We start from the raw sequence: 21,388 nt of genomic DNA on the forward strand, positions 1-21,388 counted from the left end.
ACCGCCGCGGCGCGCGGCCGCGACGCCCCCGCCCGGCAGTGGCCGTTTTCCGCCGGGAGGCCGCGCCGAGGCCCCTGCGCTCCTGCCCCGCCGGGATCCCCCCCGGGGGAAATCCCGCCGGGATCGGGGCTCTTCCCAGGCGGCGTCGCCGCTGGSGCCCGCGCTGCGCCCGAGGTGCCCGGCGCTCGCCTGGGAGCGGCCGGCGGCGCCGCGGGGGCTCGCGCCGAGGAAGCGCCTCCTTGGGGGGGTCTGGGCGAGGAGGGGACGTGCCGCAGCGACGGCAGGGCCGCTGCGGGCTCTGAGGGCGAGCGGAGCCGTCTTGTTTTTAATCCTAGCGCTTTTGTCACGCGCGAGCTCTAGATCACAGTAAAACTGAGTCCAGATTCAGATGCRCTACGACTGACGTGTCACTTTGGTCCCTGCTCAGCAGAAGTGCTCTTGTCTGCAGGTGAGAGGGAGCAAAACCACRTTCTGATGCCAAACGTTTGTTCATTAGTCCTGTAGCTGCTGCAGGATGTGTTGCTTTTTTCTTTTCTTTTCTTTTTTTTTTTTTATTTTTCCCTGACTGATAATATTCCAGGTAAATATTGTAGCATTCACACTGTACCTACAGAAGCTCACAAGCAAGCCTACATACAGGCCTTGTATGTAGGCCTACACTGGAATAAAAGATTTTGGTTCCACTCATTGCAAGCACACTTCCATTTTGAGTTGGTTTATAGTTCAAGATATTTTTAGCTGAGCTTTTAGTTTGGGCCTATCTCTGCTAGCAGTATTTTCAATATGGTCATAAWTCTGATGATCTGCTTGAAATACAACACTAAATGGTTTTTAATCCATTTTTCTGTTTTTCTATTATGTTTGAAAAATCTTGTTTACTTTTAGTATCTTAAATAAAGGCAGGCAGCTAGGTTCTTTGTATTTGACAATTTATGTAGGCCCTACCAATGAAATTACAATTTATTTGCCTGCTTCTCTGGAACAGAGTGATAGGTTGGCAAACTCAACTATTACATATTTGCAATCTAGAAAGATTTCTCATAGCAAACAAAATAGCGTATATAATAAGCCACAGTTTGGTCCCCAAACCATGATGACATTTAAGTAAGGAGTGTTATATGAAATAGTGTCAGAAATCCTATTTGCAACTAGCTAGTCTGCAAATCCTAGCCTTTTTAAACTTCCTTTTAGATGTAGACTGCTTAGCCTCCTATTTTTAATACAAATTTCTTCTAACCACTAAGCAGTGAGGTTGGAATTTTTGCTGAGGAAGAACATGTAAATTGATCTTTTGTTTTCAAACGAGACCAACAATTTTAAGCTGTCATTTTCCTAGCTTAATTTCTTTCCAGAAAACATGGCACAATGTTTGATTGATGTGGGCTGCAAGAGCTTTTGCTTGGATAAGTGAATCTTGGAACTCCCTGAGTCTYATAGGATGTTTGAAGAAGAATGTTAATGTACAGATCATTCACCTAATCTGTTCTGATTTTACACAGGTGAAGATCTCATTACTGAAACAAGAATTCTGTGCAAATATTGGGCTAAGAAATTTATGCAATTAACTCACAAAGATAAATAGCAAATACAGTCCTATGGTCTTTGGCCAAAATGGAAGGYTGAAGTTGTCAGCAGAATAATCTTACTAATATTTAAACCAGACAATTTAGAATGTGGGTGCCTTATTTTAATCTCTTTAGAGTTGCTAATGTGTGTAATATGTTCTTGCATTCATACAAAGCCTTCACTCTTGCTAAAAAGTGCAGGGATTAGATTTATCTGCTGAGGAGAGATTAATTAATTAAACTTTATGTAGATGCTCTTACAAAATATCAACATTGTCCTGTTTATACATAGGTGAAGAAAATTGGAAATGTAAAGCAAAATGTAAACAGCCAGTTAGTGACATACAGTGAATGTTGCCAAAGATTAACAGGACTTTTGACTAGAGAGACTACTGTACATTTATTCCTATTTCTTTTTCTTATTTTTTACTTTTGCCATTTGGTGTCTACTCCTGCTACTGTTGATGATTTATATTAATTAATACTAAAGATGGAATTTTTAAATAAACTTACTTTTTTGTGTAGTGTGGAATATAGTAATCTTGTTTTATTTAAGAACAATTTCAATATGATTAATAAGGATGCCACAGTTAAGTTCTGCAGCAGTTTCTATTAAATTGCCTCATTTTGTATTTGAAAATATTTCGAAGCTACTGCTCCAAAATAACAATCTGACTAAGGAGATTTTTTTTTCCTAATTTGACATATGGTAATGATAAATGTAAACAAAACAGAATACTAATGTTGGTTGCTTATTTAATGTACAAAAACTCATCTAAACTCTGGCATCTGCCGGCTCCTTGCAGATCTGCTTTCACTCAATTGTATAGCTAGATTTTGATCAGTATTCTTTGTTCTCTTACAATTTACATTCAGTTGTGGGCAGGCAAGAAATGGCCCTGTCATCTCAATGACATACAATGTCAAATGATTTGCCAGATCTTCTACAGTCTCATTCAAAAACTCCTGGATCTCAGTGGGAGCTGGATTGGGCCATGGAATTACTCRGTATTTGTGCCTAAAACCAAAGAATTTAGCCCTCCCATTGCTACTGACTTTTTGCTACATAAAGAAGGTATGCAGTAGCTATTAAGATGAATGAAGTATTTCTGACTGAATGAGATCTACTGCTTTAAATTATTTTACTCTGTATCACTGACCATGTTTCTGTTCACTGTGTTTAATTTGTCATATTAGCAAGAGATTATTTTATAGATCTATTAGTTCAAGTAAAAGACTCATGGCTATTCTATCTAGTATTATGCTTCAAAATTTGCCTTAGTATAATACTAAGGTTACAGTGTTGCAGTGTTCCTGCAGGAATTTATATGTCTATTCTTTGGGAATGGCCTAAGATGTGAGAAGGAATTCTGTCAGGAACTCAGAAAAATAATGAACCTTACCACTTATACGCAAGGTGTGTTTCTCCAGCCTCAGCTTTGTTAACAATAAGCACTGAAGAACATGGGTTCACGCACAGAATTTGTTTTCTCATATATACATAACTGGAAAGAATCAAAATCAAAACACCAGTTCACAGACATCTGCCCTTGGAAAAAGGATGTGAGAACAGTCAGACAAACACTTGTCCAATCATTCAGTGCACAGCCAGGAAGCTGATATGGTGATAAGTATAGATAACYAGTATATAATGAGGTAGAAGTTTAAAAAGTCAAAACAGAATATATAAGTACGTACAAGACTGGTGCAACGGGGATGAATTCAGATTTAGTTTTAATGACTATAAGTTTACCAGTTAAGTTTCACCTACCCAAATTCAGGCTATATTTGTTGTACTTCTTTCCAGGTCAATTAGAATTCTGTTGTACATCAGAAAACAGGTGGTCACCCTCTCTATAAAATTTTGTTCATATATCCAATGTTTCTTTGGGGGGCTCTTTCCCACAAAATTAATATTTCTAAATGCCATTGGCAGCTGTAAAAATGTCAGACAGTATCTTTATAAAAACACTGTACGAGCTTCACTGAGATTGCAAATAAGTAGAGGAACTCTACTGAAATAAAAAACTAGAATAGAACTGATTTTGACCACTTTTATACCAGATCTGGAAATGAAAATCACTTTAATCTCAACTTTACATTTCCAGACCTAGTAGCTCTTTTAAACTGGAGTCATGTTCCTCTAGATTACTGTTTCAGAGAAAACAAAGAAACTCTCCAATCCTATATATGCTCACAATTTCTTTATATTTGCCTCCTTCCCACTGGAATACATCAARATCACATAGAATTAATGGATCTCCACTAAGCCTTAAGAGTTAAAAGGGCCTTCTGTGTAACTGAATAATAGTAGTTGTTACATACGTGGACTATCCATTGTGAAGTTTTAGATGGCGATACAAAACTAATTTACCCATTGTTCAGAACTGAATTATTCACACATTGTAATTAATTAGTGAATGTTTTTCTGTGTAGRTATGTAAACTGGCATCCTTGATGCCTAATAATTTTAAAAGTTTCATCTTCTAAATTTAGGGCYGTTTGAGCTGTGAACCTTAAAGATCCTATCTTAAAAAGACTTAGGCAGATGGGAATTAAAGAGCTGCTCCCATATATAAACTCAGTCATACATCCTGCAGATGAAACATTATCAAATAATTCTTTTAAATCAAAGTAGTTTTCTCTGCTTTTTTACATTTGAAACATAAAAGAAATGAAAAGAGAACAAAACTTTTTWATCTCATTTTAAAAAACAATCTTTMTTCATAGCCCTGTGAAAAATTCTCTAGGAAGATTTGAGACTATGAGAACAGGATTTTCTTTCTCAGTTTTTATAACTGCCAGTTCCATAAAAAGGTAAACATTGGATGATTCATGTTACTCATTCTTTTTTCCTATTGTTTATGTATTGTTATTGTTAGTGTTTTATGGATAAAAGCCAAATAGTATTCACTCTATTTCAAGAATCAAGTGCAGAAGAGGAAAGTATATATGTATTCTAAGCATACTAAGTATTTCCTAGATCACGCTTCTTTATTGTTGGTTACACTGGTAAGACCTGGACCCTCTGAAGGTCATTCCAGTTACTACATCTGCAAAGAAATGTGATTTTTATGACATACATATTTTAAAATATTCTGTATAGAAAGATATGTATTGGAATAGTCTTTCTACTGATAGGAAAAATACTATTTCTAATTTCAGTAGACACAGAATCCTCARAAGTCCAGCTTATTAGGAATAGCTTGAGTTTGCATTTCATTTTTAAAGAATATGCTAGAAAACTAAGTGGKCTGCAAACTGGTTTACTTTATGGTTTCAAATTTCCGTGTTAAGAGATAAAAGCTCAACAGTTGTTGCTGTTAGCTACAAATTTTGAACAATGTGTAAGTTAAAATGGGTTAATAATAATAAGAAGAAATAAACAAATAATGTTTCAGAATTTAAGTCCTGAAGGAAGGCTGAAAATCAGTTCATTCTACTCTAGTATCCTTTCTTTCTCGCTTTAGTATGTCCTATTTAACATTAAAATGGGGGGGGTCAAAGTTATTCAAGATTGCTTTTTTACATAATGGAAATTATTAAATGAGCCTTTTGTATTGTTTTTACACATCCCCTTTGTCCAGGACTGATTTATTTTCATCTGAATATTCCCATGGGCCAAACTGGAACGTGRATTTTTGAATAAAAGTCCCAGCTGAATTTAATGAGGAATTTTGCTTAAAAATAGGATTATTTCAGCAAGCTTTAGTAGATTTAAGTTAGATATATGACTAAATGGTTGCAGAATCAGGCCCTAGTATTGCAYAGCAGTAAGTAAAAATGTTCTGTGAAAATTTTCTTGCTTGGAATACCTTGTTGGCAAACTAATATGAACATATATGATAAAATCTACATCTTTTGCAAATCTTCAAAGTCCACAAATAGTTCCTCTAACAGACAAGGCCCCCTTACTTAACTTTATATAATTTGGTAGTAAATCTAGGTTATACTTTCTTCTTTTTGGTAAGGTGGAAGGGCTGTCATAAAACTTCATGCTACAGATAGAGGAAAGAATTCAACAACTTCAAATACACAGTTTAAAGGTGATAGTATTTTTAAATCAGAATTGTAATTTCTGGTATAGATTTTCAGCAACTGTAAACATGCCCTGAAGTCAATAAATCCATGTTAATTTGCACCAGTTAAGGATTTATTCTTCCTTTTCATCACATACTTAAAACAAGGAGTTTCTATCAGTTTGTCAGATTCTGTGGGATAAGAATCTATGAGATTAAAACCTGACTTAATGGGTGTCAAATATTGCAGACCAAGAGACATCTGGTATTCTGATCTACCATACTACGGAGCTAGCCTGAGAAGTACTATACATACATCCTAAATTACTGATGCTGGAAGCCAGAATCCTTGACAGGTGGTACACTTCTTTATTTGTCTAAAACCGTGAAGAAGCTGTGTAATCATTGTACTTCTGTAGACAACTGTTTTATGTTGTTTGTGCCTACATCAATAATAAATAAACCCATCTGATAATGAAATAACTTCTCCAACTGTCCAGTCACTATTCCAGGGTTGAGGGGGGTATATCAAGTTTTCCAACAACCTGGAAGAGAAGAAGCATTTCTACTATCAGTTACGAGAAATGGTTGAAATAAATTCCAATCTCCACAGCCTATTGCTGGAGAACCAACAGACTGCCTCTTCCCTGGGAACTTGGAATGGCAGTATCTAGGAAGGCTGTACCTACTGAAGACTCATCTTCTTAAAAATCTTTTTGTGAAAAGAATTTTTTAAATGACAGGAACATCTGATGCCTCCAGAATGTAGGTTCTGATCTCCCTATTAAGGACTTTCTTTGATCCTTCCCCTTCCCTTTAATTCAGTTCTTTGTCTAGAACTTTAGGTTCTTACCTTTGGGGGGCACAAGCACATGCAAAATCCAGGCTCTTAAAATGTCTGACCCTGAGCATATGGGTGCATCCCTATCCTAAAACACCTTAGATTACTGCTTAAATTCCAGAAATGGTACCAAAAAGAGAAAACCTGTCTTAATCTTTGTAAACCAACAAAACAGAGCTGCTTCGTGGGGCCTGCTATTCTTCCCAATGTTTTTGTGAGGGTATAGTTCACAACAGCTACCTAATTTAATCACTGTTCTGCCTGCCTTATTCTGAGACTGATTTGTCAGCTGCTGTGAAATGAGAATATGCCTAAAATTCTGGTTTGTCCCAGGCTTCCAGCACTTTGTGCATACCTTTCCTGGCAAGCAGCATTGACTTTCCCTACAGTATGGCTATTTGTTATTATTTTTGTTGTAGCAGAAGTATGCTAGATGCTAATGAAGTACTTATATTTAGTAAGTGTACTGTTATGTGCTGGCTGTGAAGCTGTCAGCAGCGTTGTTATAAAGCACACGCCTAACACAAAGGTGCATTGCACTGGCAGTGGCATTTTTATGCTATATAGAAGGGAAGTACATTTAATGAGTTTATTTTGGTTAGCCTTCAGTTTAGTTTTGGGTCTGCCAATACTGACATCATTTTTCCAAGCAGGGAGCACCATCTAAGGCTCCTCTGCATCACTATCCTTAGGGTGGGCCTGCGTGTGGGCTGATGCAGTGCTCTGCACTCCAGATCATTTCACTTTGGCATCCATTCTGCTTCTGCTGTCTCTATCTCCATATTCTATTTTAGGTGCTTACAGAGCACTAATCTCCTTAACTAAAATATAACTGAAACAAAATATAACATAAGCAAAAAATGAATAGAYTCAAAATAGACTATTTTGTTATTATTATGGGGTTAAGTCACTTAAACAGATACCTTCCTACTCCTCCTACTTTCTTCAGGGACATACTGCTGGCCCRCAAGCTTTTGCAAGAACATGGACGCTGTTCTGTGAGGTGTCCATGTATTCATCTAGTTTAACTCTTGCAAAATTATCCACTTTGGAATTTTGCCAGTCCTCGGGTTCYTACATCAAACCCTCAACATCCAGTGGGACCAGGGGAAACTTCTGGGGAGATAACCTCTTTAGATGCCCTTTTTAGGGCTTTGTGCAGATTAGTCCARTTGGATATTCAAGAAAGTGGGATCTGACCCTGCTATAATAGGCCATCAGACACAACACAATGACCGATTGCCTTGGCATGAAGACCTGCATTTGAACTTGTACATAAAATTTTAGTGTATTTACTATTTGGTATGCATGTATGAGGTGGGGGGTTTAACCAGACACCCCAAAGGAAGGATACATAGTAATAATTGTCAATGTACTGGGGACTTCAATTTGCTACAGGAGATCTAAAGAATTCGGTAAGACAACGGAGTTTCCTTATTGCCCATCCGTTATTAGGGTGCTTCCGTTTGCCGGTGCTTTGTACTCTGCCRGTCGGTGCCGGATACCTCCTGTCACTCTCAAAGGGCCTGTAGCTAACATTCAAAATTCACTGAAAGCCACACACACCTTTCAGCTTTGTCTCTAGCGCTGCCTGGACACCGACAGCGCTTCTGCTTCTCTGAAGGTACTTTAAAAATTTGTCTCAATGAGGTTTTGGCTTCGCTTTGGGTGACTTTTGAGGCTTACCAGTCTCCACACAGGGACTGCTGCTAACGCTGATTGCGATTAATATTATAACCACCAGCAAGGCCCTGAGCTGCAGACAGCACATCGCTTTGCTTACCCTCCCCCCCGCGTATAGTTATAAAACAAATGTGGGGGGCTTGTTCCTGGGGACACAGGAGCTGGGAGACGCTACAGTGCCAACGCCTGTGCAGCGCAGCCGTTGGTACGGCCGTTGGCTGCCCGAGGGGCGGGCGCGGCGCGGCCCGGCCCGGCCCGGCCCGGGAGTTCGCCATGCTGGGCAGGAGCCGGCACCCGGGACCGTGCCAGACCAATCGTTCCCACAGCGGCCAAGACGTCGGTGACCGCTCGGGAACAACGCCCGAGCAGCCGCAGCTGCCTCGCCGCCGCGCCCTGGCAGCTACACACGGCCAGCCACTCGCTGGTGTGTTAACTGGCGGCAGMCCTATATTCTCTCGCGGAAGGTTACCCGCCGCTGGCACGGCGAGACCCCACGGAAGCGGTGCTGAGGCTTCTGAGGCGGCTATTTGTCAAGGGCTTCCTGATTGGCTAAGAAGACTCTGCAATGGTTAGCTGGTAAGAGTCAGGCCGCGGGATTGGCTGCGTTGTACCTGCAATGCGTCAAGTGGCGGTGCTGGAGTGCGTGTGCGGGCGGACGCCTGAGGGAACGGTGGCGGCGGCCAGCGGCGGGCATGGCGGCGCGGCCGCCGCTCGCCGCCCGCCCCGGCGGGCATGGCAGCCCCAGCGCTACGTTTCCCGCCTTTCACCATGCTACTGCCTGCAGCAGTAGCAGTTGATTGGCTCTCATGAACCAGAACTGGCAGAAAGCGTTTTTCTTTTTTGCACTCGGTTACATCTTTAAAGCTGGSTTTCTGCATCAAAGAGCAGCAGAAAGACAAAGCCTCTCCTCCGATTACCTCGTCTCCTGAACACAGTGCCAGAGTTAGAAAATGTGGAAGTACGAATGTGCTTATTCTGCCCTTCCGCTATCAGTGTGAGAAGTGTTTCTTCGACTGCTTCTCAAAGTGACAATTTGAGTGACAGCTGGAGGAGGATAAGCACGATAAAGTGATGAGTGATCTGTTAAATACCTTACTGAAACACTGCAGAATCTTTCAAGGCAAAGAGATGCTCCTGTAAGTAAAATCAAACCCGAGTGGAAAAGCTGCGGAGGAACGTGAAGCTGGCCCATCTCCATCGGAGGCTTCTGGACATCGTTGCTTGTCTAAGAGTTGTGGGGCTTGGCCGAAACGCACTTCTGCCCAGTTGCGTAAGGAGCTGCAGACTGGGGCAGGCCGCCTGCCGCAACTCCTGTGCGATTTACACTGACATAAACATAGTTAAACCCCAACCAAACAAATAAACAATGAGACCTATAAGCGATCCCGAGGCTTGCGAGACTGCTTTTAAACTCTTAAAAAGTGCTGGGAGTTTCAAACCAGAAAAAAAAGAGAAAAAAACCCTAACCTTTCTGGCACATCTGCAAGGCTAGATAGAGTAAGTGCCTAAACATAGAAGTAAGTTACAGACACTCAATATTATTTAAATTCTTCAGTATTTTTGTTACTGGAGTGCTTCATTGCTCTCTTTCAGAATCCCATTCTTGAAGAGTGAGTCAGCAACAAGTCTGTGAATATGTCAGGGAGCAGTATTTTAAATAAGATTTCATGGCTAAATAGTTAAGAGCATGTTTACATATGAGAAAGTGCAACTCAGAGTATGAACATGGGCCCTAATGGCCCCGTTTCTTGACGTCAGTGAGAGGTCTTTTTCCTAACTGCAGTTTTCAGGGTAACATTCCTGACATGCTATTGGAAGGATTTTGAGTTAAAATTCATTGCAATTTATTTCCTTTATTCCCTTTGCTCACTGGGAAGTAGAGCACTTTTTATTTTAAAATTACCATGATTTCCTTTTCACAGCCTTACTGAATACAGACTGCGTTCCTGCTGGCATTAACACTTCTTACTGCTTTTTTTTTTTTTTTCCAGAAGAATTCTTGCAAAATATTAAAAACAATCTAGGCACATTTTCTTGTAGTCCTAGCCAAGTGGAACAAATGGAATGAAACCAATGAAACCTTTATGGGAAAATTATATGCCTGAGTAATTATAATTATAACATTTATGAGTGAGGTTTTGTTAAAGTAAAACATAAAAGCAAGATTGCGAGCCCTTTCTTACTTGGTCATTTAAAGTATAACAGCATTGTTTGGGAAATTCAAGTTTTAAAATTTTAGATCTAAAACAGCTTGGGGTCTTAATAAATGGAAAGGAAATGGGTATAAAGCACTGGTAAAGGCGTCACTAGTATTCTCTTTCTTCCAGAACAACATTTTAAAAAATATGTATTAGTCATAAAGCCAATTCATTGTTTTAATTTAATATAATGACTGTACAAATACTAGAACTAAGTGAATGTCAGAGGACCTGAGAAGAAGTTTTTAAGTGACATTATAATTTTAATAGGAAATAAATATACCAATTTCAGGGATAGCATTTAAATCATTATGGTCCCCAATAGTCCTCCAAGAGGAATTATAAAATTATATAGCAGATGACTGAATTTCTGTTTAAAAGATAAATGCAAGAGCGTTTAGGTGTTCTTTTATGATGATAATTACATTGTAGGAATTAATCTACTTTAAGCTCAAGTTGCTAGACTGAATCAATGGGAATAAATAATAATTACATGTTTATTCATTGATCAATTTCAGGTAATTCCAAATTGAGGGGTAATGCTAAATTTTACTTTTATGCCCGTGCTTTATGTGGACAAAGCCATCACTAAATATAGGAAAGGTAATAAAGAATAATGAACAAAGTCCATTATTGTTCTAAACACATCATACTGAAAACATCCTGAATAAAAACATATACCATCCATTTAAAGCAACCATTTTAAAGCAATGTACTTACAGCAGTATAATCACACTAACATCTGTTAAGTATATGCAGGTCTGCCATCTTATGGAGCCTGAATGGTACTGCCATATACAGAATAGGGAATTCCGTGTTCATATTAGGAAACAACTTGGTTTGAACTTTTCAGTTAATGTGTTCTTTCTTCTAGAATTTGCACCAGTTTAACTCACTGTTTTTATTTGATAGATGTATTTATTGCATTTATGTATGCATGCAAGTGCAAACGTATAAACAGTGAAATAAAAACATTCCTTACAGTTGCAAGTTCAAGCATAGAAAACCTGAGAAGCACTAATATGAAAGTTAGTTGTTTACATTATGACAGTCTTGAATAACATCTCAAGTGCTATTTTTTTCCTCAGGACCATTGTATTGTTCAGTTTTAGAATAGATGATGCTTCTTAGTGAACAGCTGTTCAGAAATGTGCTTTAGCCCTGTTGTTCAGAGCATGACTATGTTGTATTTGCTGCAATTCAGTCAAACGCTATTCTAAAGGCAAAAGTATGGATTTCTTTATGGCCTTTTTGGTAGCTGTTATTACTATTATACAAGAGGCTTCACAATTGCTTTTTCACAGCATACCTGTTTTGTAAAATGGCATCGCTCCCCTCTTCTTGAGTGCAAGGGGACATTTGACAAGGATGACCCAGGACTTGTGCCATCTACCTATTGCCAGCTCTTTTGCCAGTTACGCTTCTCCCATCTCAGATTTGTCTCCCTTTCCCTGCTAATTTTGAACTGCTCTGCAGGTTCTCACTGTCAGTCCTCTTACTCAGCCATACCCATTACTTATACACAGTAACTTACTCGAGAATATTCTTTGCTTGTGGCTCCCAAATCCTTCTTTCTCTCCCTGGTTCCTTGCCCAGCTTGTTCCAGTCTTCTGAACAGCCAGCTCTGAATTATGTTTCAAGGCCCTACTCCAATGTGCTGAGAGTATTAAAATTCTTCAAAGGAAAGATCATCAGAATATCTTAATTAAACAGAACAACATATTTCACTACCCTTCTTCTCAGAAACAGGTGAACAATTTTGGATGAAGTTCATACAGGCCAGGGCAGACAATCAGCATGGAAATTTTCAGCCCACATGATTAGGATTTAAGCAAAGCTATTAAAGCTGCTAAAATTATGGTGTTCTGTTTGGTTTTGTTTTGTATTTTAATAAAAGCTGATGTCAGATAAACCTGTTAAGTGCCTTTGGCCAAAAACAAATCCTGCTTGTGTTATAATTAGTATATCAAGTAATATTATATATTTTTTTTCTTTAACTGCTGCAAAGTTATTTTTAGTTAGAAAGGATTCCTCAGGAAGACCTAATTACTTTGCTTTTGAAAATTTTGAGGTGATCTGAGAAAGTATTTAAGTGATTGTGATAGTGTTAGTTATTATACTAGTGCACTTAAGATAAACAGATTGTCTAGCATTGAATAAAGTTTAGCAAAGTTTTCCCGGTTGTTGGGAAACCTGGTAGTTACTGAAAATTTAAGTTAGGTGTATGTCTGATTTCACTTAGTTTTATCTGTACTCCACTCTACATTATACTCTGTGTTGTTTTCTCCATTGGAATACTCTACATTATATTTTCTCCACTCAGTCACCTTTGCAAACATTCACATCTATCCTGATACTCCTGCTGGGAAAGACACTGGAGGGGCAATAGCTGCCAGCCTCTATAGCAGCAGGTCACTGCCCAGCAGCTGATTGGTGTTAGTTGCTGGTAACACACAACTCCCGGTGTAGAAGCAGTTATGGTGGGTTACCCTTACCATTTCAGAGTGACTGCTCTGTGCATGCTGGGGGTACAGGGAGGGTTTGCAGTGTGGGTGGTTAGTGATTGCTTGGAACTGATTTTTTGGCAGTACTTGCTCCATGGATCAGGTGAGTTGGTACTGCTCCTTAGGTGTACGTATCTGCTGCTTGTGCTGTTCCTTGCAAGCAGTCGCCTACATGTGGGTAAGAGAGAAGGAACAGTGAAAGGACTTACCATAAATAGATCTTGAAGGAGTTAAAAGAGCAAAAATAATGCTGCTAATTAACAGAATTGTTGATCTTGTTTGAATTGGTGAGTATTCAGTTGATAATGCAGTGTGTGCTTAAACCCTCACTTTATTCCACTGCATAAGTCGATCAGAAGCTGGTCCCAAACAGGAGTGAGAGCAGAGTGTGGATCAAGCTTTCGTGCAAAGCTGCATTTAAAACAAATCTTTGATTGCAGAGATTAAAAAACAGTTGAGTTGAAGTGCTGAAAAAAATCCATAAACGAGTATTGTAACTTACGCACTTCCTCCTTGCAATTATTGTTAGCAATAAAGCAAAATGGCAAAAAAATAACTAAAGCTGGTTGACACCCCCATTTTTTCACCTCCCAAACAGCAAGAATGTCATAGGAAGCTCAGAAGTTGATACATAGGAAATAGCATCCTGGACTAGGCTTGAGATTTACTGATTCAGTATTCTTCTACAGCTATGGCAAGATCAGGTGCTTCAGAGGAAATGCAAGAATTACTCACTGCTGCTAAAAGGAAACAGTCTGTGCCTGTAAGAGATCAAATTCTAGTCTTCAATAGTAAGAGATTTTCTTAAACTTGAAGCATGAAATTAAATAATCCTTCCAGAATTATTAACAACCGTAGCTCTGGATATTTTATTATTCATGTATGTTTTTAGAATTTACTAAGTTCTTGACCTCAATGGGTTTCTGTAGCAGTATGTTCCACCATATAATTACTCATTGATTTGGCAAACAGTAATGGAGTACGTTACTACTTCTATAAAAATGATACAAGATTTTATGTACCATTATAAAGGAAGCAACATTTCAGCTTTATAATATTTTGTCTGAAAAATGAACACATAGTAAGCTGTCTTCAGCTAACTGTATCTTTTAACTTACGACATCATGTCAGGATTCAGTTGCAGAGTCAACACGTCTTAAGCTGGATGCTTAGGTTTTTACAAGCATACTATTTTGTGGGTTTTCTCATAATTCAAAACATTTTTTTCCTTGTTATTTTCAGCTTTATTAATTCTGTGTATTTTTTTTTTTACCTAAACACATACATAACTGAGTATCATTTTGTCCAGAATTTGTTTTACTTCTGTTTAACAATAGAAATCTGCACAGATGGCTGCAAAACAGAACCTTCAAGCCCAGCCAGATTTGTACATTTGTGCTGATTTCTTGCTTTAGGGAACTCAGTTCAAAATGCTGTACTGCTAAATCCATTCCTGCAGTAATTCTCTTGGCTTCATTGGATAGCCACATGGGATTGCCTGTGATTTCTGGCTAAGCTAAGAGATTCTATGTAATTCCAAAGGGATTTGTTTGACAATATGTAAAAATGAAGTATGAAGAAGATACTACTGTGTTGAGATTTGGACAGTTCAGCCATTTTGTTGCAAATGCAAGCCCTTTCCATTCTGAACATACAAGTTCAACAATTAAAAGTTACTTCAGTTTAAATATCAAGCAGTAGAAAATGCTGTACTAACACTGGGTCAGATGCAGGTACAGACAGTAGGAGGCTCAGACAGTCTGGCTAGCCTTCTAAGGATTTAGAAACAATTTCTGACCTGAGGGAGTGATCTGAAAGCAGCTGTGATTCTGTGTGTGGCATCAGAAATGCTGGAAGAAAAGTTTTTTGAATAAAGCTACCTAGAGAGAATCTGGGAGCTCAAAGTAAATAAATTGCTCCTAGCCCTTTGAATTTCTCTCTGCTACATAAAACAGGATGTTATGTTCATTCTTTATAAAGAAAGGGGATTATGTCAAAGTTCATCAATTTCTCTTCCTAATGGGAACAAACTTCTATATCTTGAAAACTGGCTGACTATGAGGGGGCCAACACATTGATATTTTTAGAGAATGTAACATCACACAAGATTGCAACATAGGAACAAACTGATACTCTTTTTGGCTTCGTTGTGACAGCTTATATGCAGCAGACAAAACATACAAAAATTAAAGGCCCAAAGCTGACTGATTTAAGGGAGTCACACTACGTGGCACCTTATCTGAGTATTTGTAAAGTATTAAAATCATTAGTTTTGAATTTTTGATGAGCTATTAAAGGCAAAGTGGTAGAGAGTAGCGCATTAGAGTAAGAATACTTCCGTTCACCTAAAACTGAGGCATCCCAAGGAAATTGGCTTGCTTTTCTATAGCAGAATCTGTGTTCTTTTATACTGATCCAAAATGATAAACACATTTATGGTGCAGTATAAATAATGCAGAATAATCAGCTGCAAAGTCACTAGCTAGTACTAAAATGTACTTCCACCATGAGAGTTGATTGCTTTATCACAGTTCATAGAAAACTATAGTACTTGTAAGCTTTGCGTTAGCAGTACAACTGACAACCAGAAGATAGCAGCTTACAGCTTCTGCTGGATGCTCTGTGTCAGCTAGCTCCGTGGAACTGGAGCCRAGCCAAGGATGGAATGCGTCTGAACATCCTACTCATCATTGTAATGTTTCCTGTTTTCTTTTGCAAGTAACACTTTGTAGTGTAAATGTCTCACTAGTGGTGTCACCTATGACATTTTGGCCTTTTCATTCTACTCCCTTATTTCCTCCAGAAACTGGCCAGGCTTGTTGCTGATGTTTCGGTGCTATCTCCTCAGTTCCTTCTAGGAGAGYGTGTTGGGTCAGATATCCAAACTGGATCCGTTCATGTGTATCGTATTCACCCGACCTAAAAGGCCTCCCATAATCCTGCATGCTGGGGATCGTTTCAGCTGTCTCTGCATGAAGTTGACTCCAGTTGGCCTGAAGCCCAGCTGGATTTGATCTGCTTCTGAGGGAAGCAATAAGGTGTGACTGCAGCACGCTGGCTGTCACCCCTCATTCTGGGAACAAAGTGTGGAGAAACCTCCACTGCTTCTTTGGTACACTTTGGTTCAACAGAACTTACTGTCTGCGGCTGTCTTCTGCAGAAAGGTGTCTGTGTTGTGTCCAGACCAGAGACAGTCTTGCAGGCAGCATTTGTATACATCTGAGCCCTAGCTAGTAACTGCTGGATGCAATACATTTTCTGCATTTGTGGCAAGGATAATCTGCAATGCAGCTAATCTAATCATAGATAATTGCAGATTGGTTCAATGGATGTTACCAGCCTGCTCTCATTTTCAATCATGTGATTTTATTGTTACTTGATTGCTGTTCAGCAATATCAGCTTGAGGTATTCCTGCTTCCCTTGCTTTTTGTTCCCTCCGCTGACTGTGGCATGCCACCCATCCAGTTGTGCTGGCATGGCTTTTCATGCAGATGTGGTTACTGCCAAAAAAAGAAATGACTAACACTTTTTTTCTAAAACCAATCAGTTCCTGTCTAAGTGCAGGCAACTTTTTTTATAAGCCATATATTTAAAAAGCCCAACAAACACTTGTGTTGGCACAGCTGAGGAGAAGAGGTGGTATTAGAAGGGTTTAAACTATTGCCATTTTTTTATTGTGAAGCAGCTATAGGGCAGCTATACTCCTATAATTCCACCAAATTTAATAGCTATAGCATTGTAAAATAGAAATAATTTCAAGTAGAAGCAATGCTTCCAAGATCACCAAACATGTCCACTCTGAGCAGGTGAAATGTTAAAAATGAAAAATAATGGTTGGTAAGTGGATTTTTTGAAGGAAGGCTTTCCCCTCCAACACCTCTCCCTCACCCCTGTAAATAAAATAGTTAGAGATGCCTTAATAAATACAATAATTTCGTTTTAGCACATGAAAACTATTCTTTTTATTTTATTACTTAATCACCACTTAGAGTACTGTGGTACTGTGAAAAATTATTAAAAATTACCCAGCTTCACAAAGATACAAAACACTTTGTGGTCTATTTGGTATAAACACAATAGAGCCTTGGCTTTCTCACTCATCTTTATCAAAGGCTTTGGGGAAGGAATGGCTACAAATAAAGTGGCCACAGGGGCTCTCTGCCCCACAGATACTGTATCTCAGGGCAGGAAACTGTGTGTGGAGAACTCCATGCCTGGCCTCGCTACCTCCTCCTCTTGCTCCGCTTCCCTTGTGGAGGGGGAAGAATTGATTTAGAGGTGGGGGGAAGGCAAAGGAAAAAAATGATCATTAGGCTCTGAAGGTCAATTCAGGAAGTGACATCTGAATAGCTCTAGCCATGCTTTTCCTGAAGAGGGTGAGCATCCTTATATGCAGAAAACACAATTGAAATCTAAAGGAAAGGAAGAAATACAGAACAGGAGCTTTGCTAGGGATCAGAAAATTCCCTTGACAAGCAGAGGAACTGCTGGCTGTCAAGCTGCTTCGCAGACAGGGAGGAATGATGTTGGAGACCGCCACTGGAGAAATCTCCCACCCAGTCTGGCTATCACAACACAGCTGGCATCAGCAGGGAAGAGGTCCCTCAAAAACAGAGAGCACCTGAAAAGATTATATTTCTCCTGAACTAAGAAGAACAAGTTCTATTACCAGGAACCTCTGTTTGGCTACAGCTGTTAGTCAATTTACAAATGGCATTCAGCAGCTCCAATTCTCTAACTCCAGCCTTTCTTATTGCTTTCTTCTCTCTCTTTCCTCCTCTTACTTTTCTCCCTGCCTCCCCTCAAATCATCCGTGTCTCTGACACCTCTCTGAACGTACTGTGCTAATTATTTGAACATGCTTATCCCTGGGCTTGTCCGCATCTGCTAATCCTATTAATTTACCTTTCTTAAATAGTTATTTACTGAGTTGCAATAAAAAGTAATTACTTCTAGCAGCTAACCTCCCCCCCCCATCTTAGCATTTTGAAAGAGAATAGTTTCTAGTCTAGGCTTTAAACTCTTCAGGGTTCATGTCGGGGTAGTGTTACTCTAACACAATGGGGCCTTCATGAATGATTAAGGCTGTTCTAGTGCTTCTATAATGTAGATATTTTTAGATTTTTTTCCAATATATTGTTACTGATTTGTTTGCTAACAAATTTGGAATACCAACTCAAAAGGAAAGCAGAAGGACCTTCTTATGGCCAGATAGAAGAGGGTATGTCAGATAATGAGACGAAATGAAATGGAAGTTGTGAAAATGGTCCTAGGGCTCATAAAAACCCAGCAGCTTTGAACAAAATTGACGAGTCAAGAGAAATTATATATATGTATATATATATATAAATAAAATTATAAAATAGGATATGTTTTATACATATATGCATATATACATATATATCTTTCCGTTCACACCCTGAAGAAGGTACCTGGGCATTCAAATTATTCAGGTCTAGCCTATTTTATTGCACTAAGAACTAAGTATGAATTACCATCACCCTTGCTGCTTGTCCTAATACATTTTATGCATGTACAGCAATTTTACCAGCTGTCTGAGCCAAAAGAACTGGCTTTTATACAATTTGATGGGTGTAGAAATACACTGAGGAACAAGTGAGGTGAGAGGTAAGTGTATGGAAGAAGCATGGTAGTGCCTTTGAGGAAAGATCATAAACATAAAATTAATGTCCTGTCTTATCTACATGAAAATTAAATTTCATGGTGCTATTATACTGCTTACCAAATGTACTTGTCTATACAATCTCCTCTTCTCAAGGTTGTGCAACATATTGTTGACTGTCCACAAAGTGGCTGCTCTTTAGAAGAATAATTGCAGTGTATAAAAGGACTTTCACTGCTAATCAGATAAAGAGTGTTTCTTTTTAATAAATACATAATTGATTAGTCTTAATACCTTATTATAACTTAATTATAACTTAATGGTGCCATCCATAATTTAGGTATGTTAAGTTGGTATTCTTATAGGCATCATAATCCTCTGTGTGCTGAAAGGAGAGTAATAGTTCAGGATAGCAGTATGCCCATTCATGATATTGCAGATTTTTTTTTACTGCATGTATATCAACTGGTTTTAATTCCTGTCAGATCGATGTGACATCAATCGGCATTCTGTCAAGGAGATGACACTGCATACAACTCAAGCATTATTCAAATTATCCAATATTAAAACTTATCACTACCAGTAATGGATACCTATGTGATATTACTTACAAAAGTGAAACTTTMTAGCAAATTCTGGAGGAAGGTTTGCTATCTTGCTCGCAGCTAAACTAATGAAATGAGTTTAATGGAATTAGTTTTGCAGTGCAAAAAGACATAGTACAAATTATAATCTCCCACAAGTATTTCAGCTTGGTTGTTGGTAAAACATGGGGATGAAGGAGATTTCTGAGGTTTAAAAGAGATTCAGAAATACACATATACAGATATACAGTAGAAAACTAATACCAGTAGAGCCCAGATAGTTGTGCAAGTGGTAAACAAAGCATTTTTTTTCACTGAGCACAAACTGATGCTATTTTAGACTAGTTTTAGGTAGGTAGCAATGGTGGGGAAAGACCTGGTTGCATATATATATAWAAAAAAGAGCAGTTACCCTTTTATTTCCGTTTGGATAAGTCCAAATGAAATGGGAGTATAAACAAAGCAGCTTCAATAATTAGAACTTTGGAGGATTTTTTCATTCCAGAATAAAAAATTTTGGTAGACATAGTAATTGATGTAGTCAAATGGACTGAATATATCAGAGACTTAAACATGACAGAGATATGGAATTTATCTCAGAGGTACAAAAAATATCTGGAATTTACATTCCGAGTATAGAAGTGAGTAATCACCTCAACGGTGAGAGTAGAAACAATAAAAGGGCCTATAAGGAGTGGAGAAGGGAAATGAATGATGGAATGAATGAATGAAATGAAGAAAGCTATGACTTGGAGGCTTGGAGGTGCAGGTATCAAGGAACATTTTGCCAAACCTAAACTTGATCTTGCAAGAGTAAGACAAAAAAATAGCAATATAGGTAAAATACAGGTAAAAATATATATATAGATAAAAAAATAAAGGAAGGTCAAAGGTGAGTTTTTTGTTAGAAAAGAATATATACATTCAGAAATGAAAAGAACCATGACTTGGAAGCTAAAGTAGAAGAGCTCAGCTTGCTCAAATGGGGGAGCATTACTGAYTAATGAAAGCAGTAATGCATGAAGTTTTATGTGGCAGAGATTTTAATCCATCTCTTACATTGCAGTGAAGCTATATAACAAGAAAGAGCCATCCTGTTCAATCTTTTTTTTATAAACATTTAATATATTTGCAATTATTCTATCTAGTCTACAATAATACACAAAGCTTTAAAACAATTTTGAAGAAAATGAACAATATGGATATAAACGGAAGATAGGATAACTCTCAATACAAGTTTATTAAAGGTAGATCACGAGTATACTTTAATAGTAACAGAACTTTTATAGATGGAAACCTGGTAGATCCAACTGATTTTATCTCAGTAAAGCTCTTGACAATGTAGTACTTGTGAAATTGTTCGTTGAAATGGGAAGTAGTACAAGAAATGTTGGGTAAATTACAGACTAAAAGAGAGATGAGAGTGGGTCTGTACAGAAAAGAGAACTATGAAGCTGGAGAAAGGTTTCAAGTGGAGCTCTTTATACCAGCATTTAGACCAATCTTATTTAATAATGGCAAAGGAAAAAAAATGGAAAAAAAGAATGTGCTAATTAAACTTGCCAACGACAAAAACTGAGGCGCCTTGTCCACAAATAGCTGTATTAAGAATGTCCTTCCTAGAGAAGGACTGGTGACCTAGCAGCCTGGAGTCATAGAAGTAAATTTAATAGAAAACACAGGACCATGTCCTTAGTGGTTGATAACAAGATTTTCTGATAAAATAGGGGTTTCATTCAGGGGAAGTGATAGACTGGAAATGGCAGAGTGTAATAAATGATCAGAGTCATTATAAGTTGCTAGATAAATGCAATCCTGTGGAAGATTTTCAGTAGAGATTGAGAAGTATGATGCCTTTCTGTAAAGTATCACTGAGTCTGGAATACAGTGTACAATTCTACTTCTGATTGTGAACTGAAAAAAAGTACAAAAGGTTCAGTGGATTGGACAACAAATCTTATGAGAAGAAGTTTTAAAATTGCTTAATGAAAGAAAGGCTAAGTGGCATATAATTACCGAATGTGCGCAGAGTACATGCAGGTAAACACTCTGGGGAAGGAAGAGCTATTTTAAGCCACAGGAAAATGCTGGCAGAGATATAAATGGATACAAACAGAGCATGAACAAAATTAAACAGGAAATCAGGATGCTTCTGACCATCAGAAATCTGAGGTACTGGAAGTCTTTTACAATACAAGAAAAGTCCAATAGATTTCAAAATTTTGCCTGAGCACAGGCTAATGAGAAAACAGAACGGATTTCTCCCAGAATAAATGAAACCCATGGGAAATGCAGAAGGATTTCTGATTGCTTCCAAAGGAATGKATGGATAACAGAACACTGAAAATCCTTTCGTTGTTGACAATGCTC

The sequence above is a fragment of the Rhea americana genome, unplaced genomic scaffold, assembly GCF_003343005.1.
Source record: "Rhea americana isolate MKP2758 unplaced genomic scaffold, rheAme1 scaffold_5, whole genome shotgun sequence".
Lineage (NCBI taxonomy): Eukaryota > Metazoa > Chordata > Aves > Rheiformes > Rheidae > Rhea > Rhea americana.